The sequence below is a fragment of the Rosa chinensis genome, chromosome 5 (genome assembly GCF_002994745.2).
Source record: "Rosa chinensis cultivar Old Blush chromosome 5, RchiOBHm-V2, whole genome shotgun sequence".
NCBI classification, from domain to species: domain Eukaryota; kingdom Viridiplantae; phylum Streptophyta; class Magnoliopsida; order Rosales; family Rosaceae; genus Rosa; species Rosa chinensis.
Window position 1 is genome coordinate 63,152,267 of NC_037092.1, and position 21,426 is coordinate 63,173,692.

At 40.5% G+C, this 21,426-nt stretch overlaps 1 long non-coding RNA gene across 1 annotated transcript; it reads left to right on the forward strand.

The window, feature by feature from the left end:
- The first annotated feature begins 18,925 nt into the window (after positions 1-18,925).
- On the forward strand, positions 18,926-19,711 carry LOC112168444. Its single transcript, XR_002924240.2, has 3 exons — positions 18,926-19,138; positions 19,405-19,437; positions 19,574-19,711. It is a non-coding gene; the product is annotated as an uncharacterized LOC112168444 (long non-coding RNA).
- The last annotated feature ends 1,715 nt before the right edge of the window (positions 19,712-21,426 follow it).

The window sequence follows — 21,426 nt, forward strand, 5'->3', positions numbered from 1 at the left end:
GACCTCCATCCAATTTGGACGTTAACTCGCTAACGTGGCAAAAACATTGATGCCAAATCAGCTCGATGGGAACCTATTTGAAATATAAAATTTCCATTCCAACCCTGTGTCTTTTCTTCCTTCCCAGCTATTAATACCCAATTCTAGTCATTTTTCCTCTTTGTAGGTTTTAAATCCAAAGCTTCAATCTTTCAATCAAACTTCTCAACTTTGAAACCAACTATTAGTTCCTGATTCTACTTGGTGGGTAGTGGAGAAGAAGGTGCAGAAAAAGAAAAAGAGAAAAAAAGGAATAAAAGATTAAAAAGAAAACAGAAGGGGCGAAAGGAAACAAGGCTGGAATGGTAATTTTATCCTTTAAATAGGCCCTGATCAAGCTAATTTGGCTCGAATGTCTTCGCCATATCAGTACATTAACATCTAAATTGGACGGAGGTCTGACGGATGAACCTATTAGATAGGAATTAAGAGTGCAAGGATCACATTGATGATACTAGAAGTTGAGGGACTGGACTGATTAAACCCCAAAAGTACAGAAAGTAAGCAAAATTTAGTACTTTTTTTTATTCAGTACCTTACCATCATAATCCTTAGATAATTTTATTTTGGTTTAATTCCTATTTACCAACCTGAACTTTCACTCATTCTTCATGTTAGTCCTTGAACTTCCAATTTCATCAAGATTACCCTGAACTCTAAATTTTCATTAACTGTGTCCAATTTGGATGTTAAATCTGATGTTCAGGGCCCACTATAAGGGCTAAAATGATCATTTCAAGATAAAAAAAAATTAGAACAAAAAAAAAATATCGTCTTATTCCTTCAATCTCACTCTGACGTCCTCTCTCTCTTCTCTAACCTAATCTAACCTCGATTTCCGTTTCACCTCCCTCCAAAACCCCCTCACCCAAGAACTCTAAACCGAAAATAGCGAAACAGGCCTATATGAGGCACCGGACCATGAGGGAGTGGGCTCCAAATTGAAGGTACAGAACTGCGATGAGATGTGCGGCTCCAAGATGATATAGGGTGGCGTAGATTTCATGGCGGGGGTTGCGGGCTAGGCTTAGGGTTGGAAATGTCGTTGTTTTCGGAATAAGATGGGCTAGGGAGGAGGAGCAGCGGAAGAGATAGATTTCTGGGAGCAGAGTGAACAAGGGGTCGACGATGACGACGTCGTTTTCCAGGAGGGGAATGGACGGCAGGGATGGTGAGGTCGACGATCTAGATGGTTGGGATTTGGGAGGTGAAGAGATCGACGATGGGGATGCTTGTGGGTATTGGAGGAGGGCGACAGTGATTTTAGGGTTAGATTGGGGGGAAGTGTTGGAGGAGTTAATTTGAAGGAGAGGTGGGGAGAGAGGATGAGGAGGGTGCCTTGAGAAAGTGTATGGAGGGAGAGGCTAGAGGAGAAGATCACAAGGCCGGTGCCGTTCGGCGAGTCATCAAGGAAGTCGGTGATTTGGCATTCAAGCCATTTAATCGATACCCAGATCATAATTTGGTCATTCCAATCACCTCCACCTTTTCCACAAGGTCCGTCAATCACTATATCTAACACCTTCACCTTCTTCCAAATTCACTCAAAATTGTTCTGGATTAATTGATGCATTGTTTACAGGGGCATAGGGGATTTCACAATGTGCATCAATATTTCATGGAGATGGGTTTCTCAAATTGTCTCATTTTACTTGTTCTTTCTCAATATTGTTGCAGATGCTCAGGCCTATGATTACCCAGCTCTTTATTCTTCTGTTTATGCTTGTGAAGATGTTAACAATTACTATGCCAATATGGAGTATTTAGAGGATAAATCGATGGTTTAGGGAAATAGGTATGGAATGCTCTTAAGATCCTAGATACTTCAGATGTTGACAACCCAGGAGCTTTATTAGGGATATGGGGTAATCAAACCAAAGTGAGGGGTTAGACATCGTTGGTGAAACTGTGAAGAATTTTTTTTTTCCTCATTTAGGTTTGACAAGGGTTAGTATAGGAATTTAGCAATTTCATCTCCTGCCATGCCATCACTTAACGTCCAAATTGGATGGAGTTTCAAGAATTGGACACGGCTGATGAAAATTGGGAGTTCAGGGGTAATCTTGATGAAATTGAAAGTTCAAGGACTAACATGAAGAATGAGTAAAAGTTCAGGTAGGTAAACAGTAATTAATCCTTTTTTTTAGTGAGTCGCCTATTAACTCAACTAGGCAAGACAAAATAAGGAAAGATAGAGAAGTGTAGAGAGCAAGAAGTTGCTTTGTATTGATCTGGTTGTGAATGATTTGGTTGATGATGTGAAATAATGATGCAACAACCTCTTTAGTTGGTGGAGAGGTTGAGGTGCACTCATGGTACATCATAATGAAAAGCAACCCTCTAATCCCACTGTCACCACTAACCCTACTAACCATACAACTAATGTTCTCTCACTACTAGTATAACTTTTATGGAGTAAATAGGAGAACACCAAAGATATTTAGGAATTGATGTCTTGCACAATATATGTGGTTCACTTTTTATAACTCGTATGGAGATTAGTTTACTGCACAGCCACTCCACTAGGTGTCCTACAACAATTTAGAGTTTCAATTTTTTATTTTCAAGGGCATTATAGACAACCTATATCTTGGTGTCTCTTATTTATACTCATTAATATTTAGTATAGATAGACAGATTAAGGTTGTGTTCAATAGCATTGTTTTCACAAAACTTTTGTAAAAATTTTACAACATTAAATTTATGATTTCAACAAGTATAAGAACATCTTTAGCAATGTTAGCCATTTTGTAGTTAAAAAGTCATTTTGGTTGGTCACTTTTGAAAAACGTCTCAGTAGTTGTAATACCTCAAAAATTAGTTATTAATTTTCGTGTGATTTTCAAAAATTATTTAGTTAGTTGTTTGTGGGTGAAGTGAAAGTGTTTCAGTGTCACGCCCCTGATTTTTAACAAAATTAAAAATTGATATATAACTCATACTTCTATATGCACGATCGTTCAGCAATCAATACAAAATACCTGGAAACTTTTCCCATTTAACCCAAGTACACATTGATGCCCTGAACCCACAATAATAACATATACTCGCCCTCCACAGAGTTATGTAATACAACAGCTTATGAATTAAATTGCCACAACAAAATAAAACGTAAATGCTCCTCAGAGCTCACTACAAGAGGAAGTCTTAATAACAGTAAAGTCACATAAATGGCTTCCTACCGTTAAGCTGCAAGCACGCTACCTCAGCATCAGCCATGATTATCCTGACCTGCAGAAATAACCCCTACACTGTTTGAATGGTGCACTGGGTTACCACACAACAAACCCGGTAAGCTTTTGCAAGTTCGTATGAGTAACTTAAAACACACACGCACAACTCGTCCAACTAGGAAACCCATCAACTCGTGAAAAAGAACCACACACCTTGTTTTCCCAACACAGAACATTCTTTTCCCAAAAGAACACAACACAATCACCCTGTGACAAAAATCATATTAATTAAAACTCTGACAATTTAAATATGATAAATAAGTCCTCCCCGGACAATTAAAAGAAAGCATCCCCGAAACTCCCTTTTAAAAAACACGTACTCATGAGCATCAGATAGCTCCCCGCTACCCCTTTGATGTACCAACAACAAATCAGTCCAACCTGGACAAAACAACACATCGATCCAACCTGTAAAAACAACACATCAGTCCAACCTGGACAACAACACATCTCTCTTCTAAAAACACGTACTCATGAGCATCAGATAGCTCCCCGCTACCCCCCTTGATGTACCAACAACAAATCAGTCCAACCTGGACAAAACAACACATCTGTCCAACCTGGACAAATAACACATCAGTAATAACACATCAGTCCAACCTGGACAACAACACATAAATCCAACCTAGACACACAACACATCAACACACACCTCAATCATATCTATCGTTAATTTAACAAATAGAATATGATTCACAAGTCCTCTCAGGACATTTAAAAGAAAGAATCCCCGAAACTCTCTTTTAAAAACACGTACTCATAAGCATCAAATAGCTCCCCGCCACCCCCATGACGTACCAACAATGGACTAGAGCTCTAACTGATAGTATCCACTCACCCGGCCAAAGGTGTGAAGTCCCGATCGTCAGACAGATCACCACACAGGTCACACAGATCGCTAACTAATCATATCCACTCACCCGGTCAAAGGCGTAAAGTCTCGATCGTCAGACAGATCACCACACGGATCACTCGCAGCAAGCCCGAATCCTCAGACCTCCCCAGGTCGTCAGATCAAAACATTAAACAACCCACACAAATCTTAACACTTCCCAAATGATAAGAATTCCCAATTCCTAACACATTGTCTCCCGAAAAGTCAAGCCTCAAGCAATAGAATGAAACCCATCAATTGCTATTGCATAAATCACCCATCAACCCACAAGAATATACATATTTCATGTAAATATGTATATACACACGTGGTTATTCACTCAGGAATGCCACTAATACCAACAATAGTTTGCAGTTAACTAAATAACTCTCAAAACAATAAAGGTAACTTCGTTCATAAATGAACCTCGTTAGATTACTCACCTCGAAACTCCCGCTGCGTCTTCAATACAGAACAAGGCAACCACACCACAAAACAACCGTCCAAGGATATCTCGTCAAGTACCTAATCACATACGGTTTCAACTTAGCAACAATCCGCAAACAATTTAAGTCCGAAACCCCTGTTTTAAACTAAAATCCCCAAAGTGACGCCAATCGAGGCGAAACCACATCTGAGACCATCCAATGTCTCTGGAATACTTCTACGATCGATATGCCAAAACCATAAGTCGATCGGAAGCTCAAATACTCACGGATCGAATAAATCAACCGATATAACACCGTAAAAATCATAACAAATCCATATGAACTCCAAAATTTGCATATTATATATCGAAATGCTAGTATCAACGAGTAAAACATATATAATACCAAAAACAGTTCCCTACATGGCCAGAAAGCCACCCGAACGCTGCCGCAGGCAGTGGTGCACCTTCGCCGGCCAAAACTCAATATTTCACAAAACTCACAAATCAAAGCTGTTTATCTAAGCATGCTTGTGAATTTTCATAACTAGCTTGAAGTCAGAAAACAAGTATAAAGGGTAGAAAACTACCTCACAAGCTTTGGATTTTTGCTTAATCCAAGTTGAACCGATTTCCACGTAAATCGATCCAAACAACCACCACAGATCGATCAGGGAACCTTCTCTGAACTCAACCAAGGAAGCATGAAGCCACGAAGTGGCCGGAGCTACGTTTTCCGACCGGGTCAGAAAACACCAAACTGTGCCGCCTTGCAGCGCGGCACACGTTGGATATCACCACTAGAGGATGCCACAGAGACGACCGGACGGATGAGACGAACTGATTTGGAAAGTTTCGTCGCCAAAGATCGCCGGAGCTCGCTGCAAAAGCCGAGTTGGGTTTCCTGGTTCGGGTCGGGTCAGACGCGGGTGAGGAGAGAGAACGGAGCGTTTCTGGTTTCCAGAAAAGGAAAATGGAAATAGTAAGTTTCCTAAAATGGAAACTCCTACTTATAGTAACTTTCCAAATTTTCAAACGCTCATAACTTTCTCATACGAACTCCGATTTCTGCGTTCCACATATCCACGAACTCGTATGGACGCGCTCTACAACTTTCGTGAAGGAAGTTTTCGAAGAAACCCAACAAATAAAATGTCGACCCTTGCGCCCACTCCCCGAAACACTTCCGCTCCATCCACGAGCCACGAAACCGTCCAATAACCACAAAAATTAAATTCCGGAAAATCCTCAGAAAATAAATACGAATTTTCGGGCATCACATTCCACCCCCCTCAAAAAAATCGTCTCGAAATTTAAACGTACCACGCCAACAGGTACGGATAAAATCATCCCCACATGAAATTCTCATTCCTCAACAACCTGTGCTTGTCTCACTATGCAACATATCTAGATCAACAATAGATATAGGTACCCTACCTAGTATCACAACTTTTAGGAATCCTTACCACACCACTTAGTGGTAACCTAATCATTTCATGGATCTCATCCTCGTACACTACCCAACAAAGACTTTGTGACTGTAGCACTACACACAGATCACATAAGAGTCCAAAATCCTGTTATCACAACAGTATTTGCATCATTTCCTAAAAAAATGCAACCCTTGCATTACAAGAATTGAAAGTGAAACCTTCACTTCAACTCAATCAACAATAGCCCAAGCATCACAACTCAATAAGTGTCTACCCAACTTGAGATACAAAGCCAAGCTAAGGTCTGGTCCCTCCTGACCTGCACACACATCATCACCTATCATTGTAATCACAATCAAAGTGGCCTCTACTACCACAACAATGAAGGATGCCTCACACCACAAACCACACTCAAAGTCTAACTTTAGACAACAGGGAAAACCCAACACAACACAACACATGGAAAGAAGTACACAACTATCACACATCATTCTAACACACAAGCAGAATTAGATAAGGTACCTTCTTATCGTCACACACATCAGCTTGAGGAAACCATGCAACCATGATTCCTTCTAACCCTAGATATCATTTCCAACGAAAGGACAACATAAGTCACCGTTGTGACAATGTTCTATTGCTAACTTAACCATCAAGAAGCAATTCAAGTCTCATCTCGACAATAAAGGAAAAATGCACTCTGAACTCTCCTTTAAACTACATACTTATGAGTCTCCAGCAACCTCGACCGTTACCCCCATAAGCTATAATGGCAGACAGACTAGAGCTCTGACTGAAATCATAACCACTCGTCCGGGCAAGGACGTGATTACCGATAACATGCCTTTGTCATCATTTATGACAATTTGTGATTCAGTCTTGATCACCATCTGTGACTCAATCTCGATCACCATCTATGATCAGTCACCATCTGTGACTCAATATCGATCACCATCTGTGATCTGTTACCATCTGTGGCTCAATATTGATCACCATCTGTGATTCGTCACCATTTGTGACTCAATCTCGGTCACCATCTGTGATCAGTCACCATCTGTGACTTAATATCGATCACCATCTGTGATCTGTCACCATCTGTGACTCAATCTCAGTCACCATCTGTGACTCAATATTGATCACCATCTATGATCCGTCACCATCTGTGACTCAATATCGATCACCATCTGTGATCAGTCACCATCTGTGACTCAATATCGATCACCATCTGTGATCAGTCACCATCTGTGACTCAATATCGATCACCATCTATGATTCGTCACCATCTGTGACTCAATATCTATCATCATCTGTGATCAGTCACCATCTGTGACTCAATATTGATCACCATCTGTGATCAGTCACCATCTGTGACTCAATATCTATCACCATCTGTGATCCGTCACCATGTGTGACTCAATATCTATCACCATCTGTGATCAGTCACCATCTGTGACTCAATATTGATCACCATCTGTGTTCAGTCACCATCTGTGACTCAATATCGATCATCATCTATGATCCGTACTTCCCTTGAAAAAGACTGCTCCCAGCCTCGAAATCTCCCTTACCAACTTGGACAAACGAGTAGCATCCGCAACATTGACAACCTCCACAACAGGTGGAACGGGCAGCTCAACATTCGATGTCTCAACTTGAACCTCGAATATCTCTTCAACAGGAGGGGGAATCCTACCCCTTCCTCGAGCTCTACTCCTGCCTCTGGGTCTACCTCGACCCCTAACTCTACCTCCTTTTGAATCCATCACCTTAAGGAGCATAGCACCCTATCCTTAATACTTGTACAACTTCCAACCATAAGTATAAGTCATAGTTATGACTAAATCAACCACACACAACGTCAGAAGATACAATTCTATCCCCTACGTAAACAAGAGTTAAATCTAAAGGTCCTCATTCCTCAAAAGACTATAACTCCTAGAAGCTACCTTAAACTCCTACACTTTGTTCACTGAGCCAACACTACCCTGAAGACTCACATTCCAACGCTCACTGCATACCCAATGACTATATCAATACCGAAGAGCATCGAATGGGGATCCGCGGCAGACTGGCCATCACTTGAGGAGTATTGATTGTCACCAAATATGCACCGTACGCTCTGATACCAAACTGCCATGCCCCAGATTTTTAACAAAATTAAAAATCGATATATAATCTCATACTTATATATGCGCGATCGTTCAACCATCAATACAAAATACCTGGAAACTTTTCTCTTTTAACCCAAGTACACATTGATACCCTGAACCCACAATAATAACATATACTCACCCTCCATAGAGTTATGTAATACAACAGCTAACGAATTAAATTGTCACAACAAAATAAAACGTAAATGCTCCTCAGAGCTCACTACAAGCGAAAGTCTTAATAACGGTAAAGTCACATAAATGGCTTCCTACCGTTAAGCTGCAAGCACGCTACCTCAGCATCAGCCACGATTATCCTGACCTGCAGAAATAACCCTTACACCGTTTGAATGGTGCATCGGGTTGCCACACAACAAACCCGGTAAGCTTTTGCAAGCCCGTATGAGTAACTCAAAACACACACGCACAACTTGTCTAACGAGGAAACCCATCAACTCGTGAAAAAAAACCACACACCTTGTTTTCTCAACACATCACATTCTTTTCCCAAAAGAACACAACACAATCACCCTTTGACAAATATCATATTAATTGAAACTCTGACAATTTAAATATGATATACAAGTCCTCCCCGGACATTTAAAAGAAAAAATCCCCGAAACTCCCTTTTTAAAAACACGTACTCATGAGCATCAGATAGCTCCCCGCTACCCCCTTGATGTACCAACAACAAATCAGTCCAACCTAGACAAAATAACACATCGGTCCAACCTAGACAAACAACACATCAGTCCAACCTGGACAACAACACATCTCTCTTTTAAAAACACGTACTCATGAGCATCAGATAGCTCCCAACTACCCCCCATGATGTACCAACAACAAATCAGTCCAACCTGGACAAAACAACACATTCGTCCAACCTGGACAAACAACACATCAGTCCAACCTGGACAACAACACATAAATCCAACCTAGACACACAACACATCAACACACACCTCAATCATATCTATCGATAACCTAACAAATAGAATATGATTCACAAGTCCGCCCAGGACATTTAAAAGAAAGAATCCCCGAAACTCTCTTTTAAAAACATGTACTCATGAGCATCAAATAGCTCCTCGCCACCCCCCATGAAGTACTAACAACGGACTAGAGCTCTAACTCATCGTATCCACTCACCTGGCCAAAGGCGTGAAGTCCCGATCGTCAGACAGATCACCACACAGGTCACACAGATAGCTAACTGATCGTATCCACTCTCCCGGTCAAATGCGTGAAGTCCCGATCGTCAGACAGATCACCACACGGATCACTCCCAGCAACCCCGAATCCTCAGACCTCCCCAGGTCGTCAGATCAAAACATTAAACAACCCACACAAATCTTGACATTTCCCAAACAATAGGAATTCCCAATTCCTAACACATTGTCTCCCGAAAAGTCAAGCCTTAAGCAATAGAATGAAACCCATCAATCCCTATTGCATAAATCACCCATCAACCCATAAGAGTATACATATTTCACGTAAATATATACACACACACGTGGTTATTCACTCAGGAATGCCACTAATACCAAAAATAGTTTGCAGTTAACTAAATAACTCTCAAAACAATAAAGGTAACTTCGTTCATAAATGAACCTCGTGAGCTTACTCACCTCGAAACTCTCGCTGCGTCTTCAATACAGAACAAGGCAGCCACACCACAAAACAACCGTCCAAGGATACCTCGTCAAGTACCTAATCACATACGGTTTCAACTTAGCAACAATCCACAAACGATTTAAGTCTGAAACCCCTGTTTTGAACTAAAATCCCCAAAGTGACGCCAATTGAGGCGAAACTACATCCGAGACCACCCAATGTCTCCGGAATACTTCTACGATCGATATGCCAAAACCATAAGTCGATCGGAAGCTCGAATCCTCATGGATCGAATAAATCAACCGGTATGAAACCGTAAAAATCATAACAAATCCATACGAACTCCAAAATTTGCATATTATATATCGAAACGCTCGTATCAACGAGTAGAACATATATAATACCAAAAACAGTTCCCTACATGGCCGAAAAGCCACAATAACGCCGCCACAGGCACCGCCGCCTGCCAAAACTTAATATTTCACAAAACTCCCAAATCAAAGCTGCTCATCTAAGCATGCTTGTGATTTTTCATAACTAGCTCGAAGTCTGAAAACAAGCATAAAGGGTCGAAAACTACCTCACAAGCTTTGGATTTTTGCTTAATCCGAGTTGAACCGATTTCCACGTAAATCGATCCAAACAACCACCATAGATCAATCAGGGAGCCTTCTCTGAACTCAACCAAGGAAGCATGAAGCCACGAAGTCGCCGTAGCTACGTTTTCCGACCGGGTCAGAAAACACCAAACTACGCCACCTTGCTGTGCCGCACAGGGTGGATATCGCCACTAGAGAATGCCACAGAGACGACCGGACGGAGGAGACTAACTGATCTGGAAATTTTCGTCGCCGGAGATCACTGGAGCTCGCCTGAAAAGCCTGGTATGGTTTCCTGGTTCGGTCGGGTCAGACGCGGGTAAGGAGTGAGAACGGAGCGTTTCTGGTTTCCAGAAAAGGAAAATGGAAATAGTAAGTTTCCTAAAATGGAAACTCCTACTTATAGTAACTTTCCAAATTTTCAAACGCTCATAACTTTCTCATACGAACTCTGATTTCCGTGTTCCATATATCCACGAACTCGTATGGATGCGCTCTACAACTTTCGTGAAGGAAGTTTTTGGAGAAACCCAACGAATAAAAAGTCAACCCTTGCGCCCCCCCCCCCCCCCCCCCCCCCCAAAAATGACACTTCCTAATTATTCGCCCGAAACACTTCCGCTCCATCCACGAGCCACGAAACTGTCCAATAACCACAAAAATTAAATTCCGGAAAATCCTTAGAAAATAAATACTAATTTCCTGGGCATCACATTCGGACACTCAAAACATTTTATTTTCAAGGGGTCTGGAGTCAACGTTTTAATAGTTAGGTTTCTCCACAAACATCCTCCATGGGAATAGTAAAGTGTGTCGATATGAGTTAGTGGATATGTGGCATGCAAAAATAAAAGATCGTATGAAGAAGTTATGGTCAGCGGAAGATTTTTTATTTTCAGAAATTTTCATGTAAATAGAAATTTTTCATTTCGTTCGGTTTTTTATCCGTGAGGATCCGATAGTTGGATCGTCCTTTTGTTTGGTCATTTTGATCCTAGAAGTGTTCCAGAGATCTTGGGTGGTCTTGGATGAAGTTTCGCCTCAATTTGCGTAATCTTCGGTTCTTAGTTGAAATTCGTGTTTCGAAACTTTAAAAGTTTTTGTGCTTTGTTTGCACTGAGTTGTGAGCTTGTTGCTTAAGTGCTTAATAAAATCATTTTGAGCCAAGTTTTGTGTATTCACGTTTTGTGTGAACACATAGCTGTATTTCGAGGTGAGTAAACTCAAGTTGTTTTGGGTGATGAATTAGATGTTATTGTTTTATTTGAATTAATTGTTAGTTGTGAAATTATATTTATCGCAAATGAATATTTTTTTTTTAAATATATGAACATAATTGATTGTCAATAGTTCATGGGTAAGTTAAAATGAATTTCAGGCTTTGTAATTTGTGAACTATAATTATATATATCGGTGGAATTGCATGTTTTGTTCATTATTGTTTGTAAAGTGATTTTGAGGAAAATAAATGAATTTGGAAAGAAAGGACAGTATTGTCGGCTTTGAGTTTTGAAGGAAGTATTTACAATTTTTGCGATGGCTTTGAGATGTGAAAATAATATTTTGAAATTGAGTTTGATATTGTTTTAAGATTGTTGGAACCAAGGAAACAATATTTTGAGGCGGTCAATTATATTGTTATGAGAATGGTGAAATTGTATATGGAGTTGTGATTGCAAAATTGTGTTTTATTGGGGTAGCCTGTGTAATTTAAGATACGGTAGCCTGTGTGGGAATTGTTGTGTAAAGGATGTGGGTTATTGTTGAGTGATTGATGTTTGAGATTGTTGATGTGATAATTGGTGTTACCAGTAGATGAAAAAGTATTGATATTTAGTTTATTTCGGGTATTTGAATTGCTTGATTTCTGTCATTGTAATCTCCTGAACCAAATTCTATGCAGGGATTACTATTTTTCTGAAATATTTGATTTTAACGTAATCTTCTAAACTAAATTATTTGCTGGGATTACTATTTTCTATATCGATTTATTTGCATGTAATCTCCTGAACTAAATTTTATGCAAGGATTACTATTGTTTTTTTTTTTTTTTTGCATTGAGTGTTTTAATGTAATCACCTTAACTAAATCATATGTAGGGGTTACTATGTTTTGAATTGTTTGATTTGACTATTCTAGTCTTCTATTGTGTTGGTCAGAATTTACTCATATGAGGTTTACAAACTTACTAGGTTTGTTTGTTGCAACCCAGTGCAATATTCAATGGTATAGGGGTTAATCGTGCAGGTTAAGGTAATCGTGGCTGTGATGACCTGAATTTTCGTTATCTAATTTTAGTATTTAATAATGGACTAGTTATACGAATTATGAGTATTGTGCTTCATTCGTATGTTGTTTGTGAAGTGGAATTATCAATTATTCGAAAAGTGTGGATTTATGGGGGGTACAAAATTTGACTTTTTATACGTTGAGATTCACTGTAGACTTCATTCACAAAAGTAGTAAAGCGCGTCAATACGAGTTCGTGGACATGTGGTACGCGTCAATTGGAGTTTGTATGAGAAAGTTATTTGCGATTGAAGACTGGGGAAAATTATGAGATTTTTTCATAAATCCCAAAATTTTCCATTTTTCCATTTTCCTCACTCGGCTTTTCTCTGTTCTCTCTCCTCAGAACCGACGAAGTCCGGCCAACCCAACCCAGACCCATCGCCATTTTTCGGTGACGTATGATGGCGGACCTGGCCCAGATCGACTCGCCCAGCCCTCATCTGTCTATCCCTGGCAGCCGTTTCACCGATAAAGCCCCCCAGAAGGAGATCGAAAGCCGGAACAGTGGCGGCGGAACAACCCGGTTGGTTTTTTCATTTTTCGGCGACGTCTCGGCCTATCCTTCACGGCTTTCGAATCTCCTCCTCCTCTAAATCACGCCCATACCCACCTTGAAGGGAGATTTTGCATGTGGAATGTAATACCCCAGAAATTTGTTATTATTTTTCAAGGATTTTCCGGAATTAATTTAGTAGTTGTTGGTACGAGTATGTGGTTCGTGGATGGAGCGGAAGTGTTTCAGACGAATTTTTATTCAAAAAGTGTGGTTTTAGGGGGGGTGCAAAGGTTGACTTTTTATACGTTGGGTTGCTCTGAAAACTTCCTTTACGAAAGTAGTAGAAAACCTCAATACGAGTTCGTGGACATATGGAACGCAGAAATCGGAGTTGGTATGAAGAAGTTATGGCCATCGGAAAAAGTTTCCATTTTAGTATATATAGGGATTTTCCAAAAATTATTTCATAAATTCCAATTTTCCATTTTTGGAAACTCCTTTCTCTCCGTTCTCTCTCCTCTGCACACCTCAGACCCCACGAAAACCCGCCGACCCGACCCGACCCAACTAGTTCTCTCACCTCCGGCCACCTACGGCGACGGGACAAGCCCAAACCGACTCAAACTAGCCTCCCCCGTCGCCCTGTGGTGGTGGTTTGCACGGGGATTCACCGGAAAGCTGAGATCGAAGCGCCAACAGTTGAAGCGATCGGAACCCGACCGGAAATCCACTTCTCGGCCGATCCTTCTCAGTTTTGGAATCTCTTCCTCCTCCTGATCATCCCCATACCCGCCTTGAAGGACGATTTTGTGTGTGGAGTGGAAGATCAAGGGTTGAAGAACAGCGGTGCACAGTGAATCTGGAGCTTGATCAGATGGCAGCAATTGGCCGATCTTGCAAGTTTGATCTGGGATGATCTAAGGCAAACCAGACTTAGCTCCAGGTATGAAAATTGCTCTACTCTTGATGATGAACATTTCTGGGTGGCTTGATTGTTGTGATATGGAGTTTAGCCAGTGGTGGTGCACCACCACCTGTGGCGGCGTTCAGGCCATGAAAGGGATAGCTTTTGGTTTTATATATCATCTACTCGTCGATACGAGCGTTTTGATATATAATACTTAATTTTTGGAGATCGTATGAATATGTTATGATTTTTACAATTTCAAACCGTTCGATTTTCGATCCGTGTGGATTCAATCGTCCGATCGACTTGCGATTTTGGCATATTGATCGTAGATGAATTTCGGAGACTTTGGGTGGTCTCGGATGAGGTTTTGCCTCGATTGGAGTTACTTTCGGGTTGTGGTTCTATTCGGGAATTCAAACTTTAATCGCTTGCTTTGAAATTAGATGCTTTCGTACTACAAGTGGTATTAAGATGTGACTTTGATGTGATTAGGTACGTGGAAAGTGTGTTGAGTGGATTGCGGCAATTAGTGCTTCTCTCGATTTGTGTGTGAAGATGCAGCGGGATTCAGAGGTGAGTAATCTCACAAGGTTCATTTACGAACGGAATTACCTTTATCGTTTTCAGAGTTATTGATTTAACTGCAAACTATAGTTTGTATTAGTAGGCATTCCTGAGCGGATGACTACGTATATATATATATATATATATATTTATGTGATATATATATATATATATATACAGGCGGGTTCTGAAGCGGACGTCTGCACTTAGCTAAAGTGCGGATGTCGACGCAGCAGGAGGGTTCCAGGCTACGACGGCGGCGCGGGGCTGGCCGGAGGGAGGCCGGAGGCGTCCCAGACCTCTTCTGGGCGGCGTTCGAGGTCGGAGGAGGTCGGGCTTGCCGGTTTCTGGGTAGCCACCTCACCTGCAGTTGCAGGTTCTATGCAGCACAGCAGAACCGTCGCCGGCGACTCCACCGCACCGCATACCCCTCCACACGACCCCCGGCGTCCCTCATGCAAGCCGCGCCGCGCCATCGCCGCTCGATAGAGGTCGGAGGAGCGACGTCCGCACTTTTTCTGGGTTGCGGACGTCCTCTTCAGAACATTTTCGTATATATATATATATGTTTTGGTGGATTTGTGGATTTATGAAAACAATATGCATGAATGCATGAATGATGCTTTTTATTGTTTTGGGTTGTGGCTTTTCAAAAAACAAATGGTTGTGAAATGATTATTTATATTGTTTCGAAAAGCATTGAGATTTGTGTAACATTTTGGGTCCAGTGCGACTGCTTTAAATGTTTTATTCTGAGGTACTGAGAAGTCCGTGGAATAAAGGTCTATGACCTTGGGCAGAATATTAGGTAATCACGTCTTTGGCCAGACAAGTGGTAACGAATTCAGTTAGAGCTCTAGTTTGTCTGCCATTTGTGATTCATGGGGTAACGGTGCAAGGTTATATCTAACTCATGAGATTACGTGTTTTTAGGGAACAAGATGTGAGTTGCTTCCTTATTTACGGTTTTTCACTAGTACAAAAATTGCATCACACAACGGTGGTTAACCGTTGTCCCAGGAGGAAAGTTCTGTTGTCTATCTCGGTGTTGTGTGATCACAACACTCAGACAACTGTGAAACACTGTTGTATGTCGATCATAGGGTCGACGGCTATCTTAGAACCGTTATACCAATTTTGGGCATGCCAATGCCAGAAGTTGGATGTCAGGCACATATGTCGCATGCATTTGTTGTTTCAATGGCCGCCCACACAACAGACTTAAGATACAAGCTGATATCGGTTACCTGATCAGACAACAGAAATACTATAAACTGTTGTTGGATTATCTTTACCACTACAGATATTTCAAAATATCTGTGGTGTGATAGTTGTAATCGTATTTGTGAGCAAGCTATGATTGTTGTATGTGGGAGAGATTAATTGCATTTGTACAACACATGTTTTCAATAGCGTTGTGTGATTTAGCAATTGGACAACTGGTTTTTGTTTCTTATGTTGTGTGAATTCAAATCTGAGGACAAAGTGCTTTTGCAACCGTTATGTGATTTAAACCAAATTTGTTGTGTGATTCACAAACATATAACTACTCATACAATGTAATTTATGAACTGTTGTTTCTTCATTATCTAATTCATAAAACCAACAATGAAAGCATTATATTCTACCAAAAGCTGACCATATATATATTGAAAACAGCATGCAAAAGCTGAAACTTGTCCCAAAAACATACATACATACATATATATATATATATGTATGTATATATATCCAGCTGCAGGCTGCAAGTAAAGAAACCACATTCTAGCTGCACCATTGAAAACAGCAGAAGACAATATACTTGTTCCAAAACCATATATATGCATCTATGTGCATGCACCTACTACTAGCAACATTCATATATATATATATATATATATATATATATATATATATATATGCATCTATCAGCAGAAGCACTAAACAAAATGATATGCAGTTTCCTTCAGCCTACCACTAAATGGCTCCTACATATATGACTTGACGACAAACTTTGCCCACTCGCACCGCATCACATCAGTGTCCTCTTGGCTATACACAAGGTTGCTTCTCCTTTCCCACTAAAATAATTTCAAGTAACATAGCGAAGTTATATAAAGTGTCAGTTAATAGTACCAAACAGATCATCATTCAAACACATATAGCTAGAAGACCAAATAGATCTTAATTATCAGTGTATACCTTGTTGACAAATGTAAAATCTTTATCCTCAATTATATCTCTCATGTAGCACATCACAAAGTACCCCCAGTCCTTAGCATTAGGTTGGGGAGGAATACCCTAAGAATTGAACATTAAGCATAAATTGAACAACAAACAAACCTAGTCAAAATATGCACCAGGTAAACAGAAGCATAATTTCAAGTTCCAAACTAGTGTAGACATGCATGTATACAGATAAATTTTTCCACAAAACTGAACTCCGGCCTTTCCTTCCCTTGTGTGCGTTATATATAGCAATGGCACTAAAATAGAACTATCACAATATCAGTTTTTGCATGTAAAGAAATTGACACTTAAAGTTGGATGTTACAGTTAGTTTCTTCTTTCCATCAGTTTTAGTATTCGATAACTTAAAAATTGTAATATATGTAGACTATGACTTACATATCAACAACTGATCTCCATTCTCCAGTGGGTAACCTCCTCTTCATGGGATCCATGAAATAAACAATTTCTTTGTCCGGATCCACAACAGTGAGCATCCAATGTTGACTATATATAATGAATTAACAAGTGCACGTTTAGTTCTTCACTTTGCAAATCCTTACTTAAATAGAAATGCAAAGTATCACATGTATAACATAAAACTTTCATGAATCACTTACTCTGAATTATAAGGCAGCAAGAAAATCTGGCCTGGTTTTGCCGTTATGAACCTATCCTTGATGTGCTGTGACCTTGCATGGCAATCCCCACAACCAATGCCACCGATCAATGAAGGATCAACAAAAGCAACCATATCCATCATTTTATATCGATTCAAGACATCATAAAGGTACCTAACATGCATATATACCAAGTTTGAACTCAGCAACAAGAATTTCACATCAATACATTTAGGGATATAGAATATAGGATTAAATACTTGTTACTCCTCAAACTTTTCCCTGAAAAACAGTTCAGTCCCTCGCCTTTTAAATTAAACTGGATAGTCCTTATTCTCTCTAATTCTCACACAAATGGTCCAAAATAGGCCTCATCATATGGCCCTTGGGCCCTAAGCCCGCCCGGCCCAACCCTTCCATTAGGGCGGGCCAGCCCGACCCTTTCTCAAATAGGGTAGGGTAAGGGTCATGCAAATGAAGCCCGGCCCTACCCTACGGCCTAGCCCGATTGAGCCCGTAAGGACCAAGCCCGGCCCGGCCCTCAAAGCCCTACCCGGCCCTACCCTAAAATTTATAAATTATTTTTACAATTTTCTTTTACATAGAAAAGGAAATATACAATTTGGGAGGTATTAGAAAAATGGCTATCTTCGGTCCAAAATCCAATTGATGTATGAGGCCTATTTTGCGTAGCCCAACTCCAAGTCAGTCCAAGTCCAAAGTGGAAAACCTAGCTGTTTAGGTCATCGAAGGCTCAACCTAACCTTCTAAAGTTCTAATATTAGCTGAGCGGCAGTGGCAGCAGCCGTTTGGAGAGAGAAAGAGAGCAAGAGCAGACGACGAAGCCGCAAGGGCAAGACGACGAAGCCGCCGTTATGTTCTTCTCTATTCCACTTCCCCGCGATGAAAAAATGGGGTCGATTCGTATATAGTGATGAATCCAATGATGTATTTCGGCAGCTGTAACTATAAATTTCAGAATCACAGTGTGTATCCGAGGTAGGAAAGCTCATATTATTGGCTCTTTGGCATCAATTTGATCCATTTACAAAGCTATTGCTGATAACTTGCATTTTGCTCTCGTTGGACTCCATTTTTTGACCAAACGTTTGCTCTGGGTGGTTTTCTGGTTGGGTTGAGAGAGACGGAAGAAGAAGACTTCCCAGATTGGTTAATATGTTTGCTGTGCATGTTTGATTATAGTTAGTTAATATGTTTCTGCAATATTGTTTAGCATATATTATCTCTTTTCTTTGCTTTTGGACTGATGTAACCATGGTAGGCTTATGTAACATTTTAATTGATGACATTCTCCAGATGGACCAGATCTGATATGATCACTTTATAATCATAGCATCACTATAGTTAAAGCTACTGCATAGCAAGCAATAATACTTGCTCCACCATAATTTGCAGAATGGTAAAAATATTGGTCCCTAGTTCATCATTCTTCGAGATATTGCAAATATTGGCTAATAAAGTCTGGTCTTTAATTTGGCTTTCAACTCAGAAACCAACCAGGAGCTGATAATGAATCAAGGGGGACTAAGTTTGTTATCTATGAGAGGAGATCAGGATGGTACTAAAAATGGCCAGAACGGTAACTAACCTAGGCGATCTCCATTTTCCACATCCTCATTGGCTTTCCCTTCAACTCTTCAAGTAGCCTTGTCTCTGGGGTGAGTTTTAAACTTTTGATTTCATTCTATTTATTGTTCTTTCTTATATTATCATAATACAAGGCAGCAGTGTTGCAGAACAAAAAATTGCTTATGATACTATGACGTATATGCTATCCAATGCCTTGGATTAAAATGTCTTGGTAATCAAAACCATGAACTCTGTTTGGATGATTCATATTCATATTCTTGTGTCTTTACCTTGTTTATGATTCAAATGGTGGGTAGCATTTTGCTTAAATTTTGGTACTTTTCTGTGATTTCAGAATCAATATGGACCAGGGCACTGGCGGATGCAGGTAAGGATGAGTGGGGGCAGTGGTGGTTTAATACATATATTGATATCATATCATATACTTAAGATCATATACTTGCATATTCTCATATAAATTGAATGAGTACTGATCAACTAGAAATCTTTATTCATAATTGCAGGAAATTCTGAGTACAATAGAGCATGGTGGAAGATTGACATAATTGCAGGAATCTTCGACTCCACAAGAATGATTTATTTTGTAATTTTTTGTTTTCAAAGAAGTAATTGATATCATCAAAGCATCAAACTGCTATTCATATCTTTGTTCTTCTTTTTGAAGAAGTAATTGAAAGTTTCAGTTTCAGTTGATGTAATTGATCATTAGACTTCAGACTACTTTCTTTAGTTTCAAGGGACTTCTTTTTAATTGCATATATTGAAGAATTTTTTTTCCAGATTTGAGATTATTTGAGTAAAGCCCAGCCCGGCCCGGCCCTATCTAAAAGGGCTGGCTCGTGCGGAATGGGCCTTAAGGGCGGGTAAGGGCTTACGTATTGAAGCCCTGGCCCGGCCCTAAATTTTGTTGACTCGGTCAAAGCCCAGCCCAGCCCTACCCTAAGCCCTAAAATTTAGGGTAGGGCTGGCCCTAACCCGGCCCATGATAGGCTTAGTCCAAAACAGGTCTAAAATGACTATAATACCCTCACTTCTTTTTTATATTATTTTTCTCTTTTTTTTTCTTTCTTTTTTTATACTCTCTCTCTCTCTCTCTCTCTCCTCTTCCTACGAGCTTGACTGTACCCATTTATTCTCCCCTAAAACTCTCTCAGCTTTCTCTCTCGCCGGGGCCATTCTCGGCCTTAGATCGGAGCTCAATAGTAGGATGGGGAGGTTGGGGTGAGGATTCAAAAGTAGGATGGCTGATGTTTGCTACTGGGTCGAGCGATGGTGGTAGCGTGGCGAGGCGGTGGCCGGAAGTCAAAGAAAACATGAGTAGAGGCGTCGAAGTTTTTAGGCGAGCCTGTGGAGGCTGGGATCTATGCCATGCATCGATCCTGCCTGGGCTTGAGTCACCTTCGACCTATCTTTCATTTGGTGGTGGCAGTGTTTTGAGTGGCGGCCGGACATCGCACTTTCTGGTGTAAACCATTTTTTTTTTCTCGATCTTCAATCCTGGGTTTGCTAGTGGAGTTGGGGAGGTTGGGGTGGAGCTGACTTCAAGAGCAGCTTGTCGAGATTAATCAACCTCAATCGGAGCCTTGGATATATCAAAATCTGAGCCAGGCGACGTAATTTGGCAGGGGCTTGGCGGTGAGGAAGGCGTAGTGGTGGGGATAGGTGCCGCCGAGGAGTGCGGCGTCATTTTGAGTGGAGTGGCTCATCAGAGAATGGGGCAGGGCTGTCGCTGCGGAAAGAGAAGAGATGGGTCGCCGTCTGTGGATGAACTCGAAGTCGGATATGAACTGAGAGAGAGAGCTAGAAAAAAGAAAAAAATAAAAAAGAGAAAAAATATATAAAGAAAGGAAAAAAAAAGAGAAAAATAATATAAAAAAGAAGTGAGGGTATTATAGTCATTTTGGACCTTTTTTGGACCATTTGTGTGAGAATTAGAGAGAATAAGGACTATCCAGTTTAATTTAAAAGGTAAGGGACTGAACTGTTTTTTAGGGAAAAGTTTGAGGAGTAACAAGTATTTACCTCAGGTATACCACTATGCAGTTTCCAGTAACTTCTGTCATGCTTGCAATTCTTTGAACATCTGATGCTAGTATAAACGTCTTCCGTTGATACCCAAATAATTCATACTCTATTTCAAATGTGATAGCACGCCCATCTTTAAATGTTTCCTCACTCCAATCGCAAAGTGTCTTCAATGCAGCTGGCAAGGAAGGTCCCAATGACTTCAAGCTAGCTAGAACCTCAGAGTTTTCATCTTCATCTTGAACCCCTCTCTTTCTCTTCCTCCTCTCAGTTTTATCCTTAGTAAGTTTCTACAACAAATTTCAACAATTAATGTAAGGCCTTCTGATCT